The 2706-nt window shown below is 60.7% G+C and overlaps 1 long non-coding RNA gene across 1 annotated transcript in view; it reads left to right on the top strand.

Annotated features, from left to right (window-relative positions):
* The first annotated feature begins 2022 nt into the window (after positions 1–2022).
* Positions 2023–2706, top strand: part of LOC108508503 — a 1197-nt gene continuing 513 nt past the window's right edge. The window contains exons 1-2 of the long non-coding RNA XR_001878412.1: positions 2023–2069; positions 2172–2237. This is a non-coding gene — a long non-coding RNA (uncharacterized LOC108508503). The remainder of the gene's footprint in view (positions 2070–2171; positions 2238–2706) is intronic.

Raw genomic sequence — 2706 nt, 5'->3', positions numbered from 1 at the left:
GGTGTGAGCTCTGTGTACAGGTGTGAGCTCTGTGTGTGTGTGTGTGTGTGTGTGTGCGCACACAGGTGTGAGCTCTGTGTGTACACAAGTGCGAGCTCTATGTACAGGTGTGAGCTCTGTGTGTGTATGTGTGTGCCCAGCTGTGATCCGTGTGTGTGCACAGGTGTGAGCTGTGTGTGTGTGCAGGTGTGAGCTGTGTGTGCATGCAGTGGTGTGAGCTCTATGCACTAAGGTCTGAGCTCTGTGTGCACAGCTGTGAGCTCTGTGCACACAGGTGTGTGATGTGTATGTATGTGTGCACAGGTGTGTGTGTGACGGTGGGCGTGTGCACACGTGTGAGCAGTGGAGGGTATCTGAGTGTATGTGCACAGATCTGTGTTCACAGCGTGTGTCCATGTACAGATTTGTGTGTTCATGGAGTGTGTGTACACACGTGTGAGTGCACCCCTGTGAGCAGGGGGCCTACGTGTGTGTGTGCAGATGTGGGTGTCCTTGGCGTGCACCTAGGTGTGAGCAGGTAGGGTGTGCGTCAGTGTGTGTGTGTACGCACAGGGGTGGGCACTGCTGTGTGTTGTGTGACAGTGTGCAGGGGTGTAGGTGTTTGGGGGGGGTGCACCTGGGTGAGAGGCAGCGTCCAGTGACACAGGGTGGGTGGGTGTGTGCTCTGTGTGTGTCTGTGGCCATGGCTGCGTGCACAGGCTGAGCAGTGAGTGCAGGGGGTGCCCACAATGTGTGTGTATGAACTGTGTGTGAACTGTGTATGTTCACACACACATGCATGTGCAAGGGGGGATGTGAGCAGGTGCACACACCTGTCCACATATCTGTTCCCTCATGTACAGACACACCCAGAGGTGCAGCTGCACACACAGGTACAGGTGTGTGCTCCTACAGTGGGCAGTGCAGTCACACGTGTACAGTCACACAGAGGCACAGCTGCATGGATGTACAGCTGCACACACAGGTACCTCCACAGCTGCACACCCCACTACACACCCACAGACCAAGGTACAGAGATGCACATGGATGCAGCCACACACACACACGTACACCTGTGCACACAGGTACAACCACACAGCTGTACAACTGCACACACGGGTACAGACACACACATGCACACCCGCACACCTGCACACCTGTCACACATATACAACCACACGCCTGCACACCCACACACATGTACAGCCACAGGTGCTTGCCCACATGTGCACTCCTGTCCATAGGTGTGTACCTGCATTCACACATACACACCCACACAGACGGGAACAGCTGCATAAACATACACACGTGCACACCTGTGCATGCCGGTGAACACCTGCACACATGTGTACACGCCCACATACACATACACACACGTGCAAACCTGCACATACTTGCACACGTGCACACCCAGACACACATGCACACACCCACAGGTGCACACACACACCTGGCCCCTGTGCACACCTGCACATGCGCACAGAGCCACGTGCCCTCCCACGGGGACGCCTGTGGCTCCTCTCCCTGAGGCTGGGCCAGGGACAGATGCCTGGGGTGGGGCGTGTTGGGGGCAGGGCAGGTGCCCCCCTGACCCCTGACCCCCCCAGACCACCAGAAGCTGGAGCGCGAGGCGCGCATCTGCCGGCTGCTCAAGCACTCCAACATCGGTGAGTGACCCGGGGACACCTGGGGACACCTGGGGGGTCTCACTGCTGGGGTCCTGCCAGGGGCCACCCAGGGACATGCTGGGTGCCACCACGGGGTTGTGCCACCCTGGGAACGTGTGGGGTCCTGTGGGTTGCCACCCAGGGACACCCTGGATGACACCCTGGGGACACACGCTGGGTATCCCTCTGGGGATGTGTGGGGTCTCACCCCTGAGGTCCTGCTGGGTGCCACAGTTGGAACACTCTGGGTGTGGGTGTGTGGGCTGCGTGTGACACAGACACATGTGTGTGCCACTCGTAGCATTTGGGGGGGGCTGGGGAGGGCTTTGGGAACTGAGACCGAGCCTGTCCCTGTCTGGTCCCCACAGTGCGGCTCCACGACAGTATCTCTGAGGAGGGTTTCCATTACCTCGTCTTTGACCTGTGAGTGTGGCTAGGGGGTCCCGGGAGTTCGGGGGGTGCTCAGGGAGTCTTGGGGGGGGTCTCTGGGGTCCTGGGGTGACACGGTGCCTGGCTGTGTTTCAGGGTGACAGGTGGTGAGCTCTTTGAGGACATTGTGGCGCGGGAGTACTACAGCGAGGCCGATGCCAGGTGAGCCCCTGTGCCCCTCCAAACCCCCGGACACCCCTACACCCCTCCAGTGCCCCCCACCCTGGGAGGCTGCAGGGATGGGGCAGCTCCAGCAAGGCAGGCAGGGGGCACCCAGTGGGTGGGGGCATGCCCCCCCCCACCTTCCCATTATTGTAATCCCTCCACCAGCTCTGTCCTGCTGCTGGGTGGGGCTCCCCTATGTCCCACTCGCCACCCCATGCTCTCCCCTCTGCCTCTGAGGCCTGGCACTGTCATGACCTGTGCTGGGGGGGCTGGTGGCGGGTGGGGGCCCCCCAGGGCCCCCTGGTGCCGTCCCCAGCCCCCAGTGCCCTGTGTACCGCCGTGTGCCTCTCCCCGTGGTCTCTGGGCTTTCACAACATTGTTTCTCCCCCTCTCTCGTTCCCCCCATCTCTGACCCCCACCCCCGTCCCACCTTGTACCCCCACCTCCTCCATCCATCCCCTCATCC

This window comes from Lepidothrix coronata, unplaced genomic scaffold (assembly GCF_001604755.1).
Source record: "Lepidothrix coronata isolate B3197 unplaced genomic scaffold, Lepidothrix_coronata-1.0 Scaffold301, whole genome shotgun sequence".
In the NCBI taxonomy this organism is placed as follows: domain Eukaryota; kingdom Metazoa; phylum Chordata; class Aves; order Passeriformes; family Pipridae; genus Lepidothrix; species Lepidothrix coronata.
The sequence above is the reverse complement of the archived record's forward strand: the minus strand, read 5'-3'. Positions and strand labels throughout refer to the sequence as shown.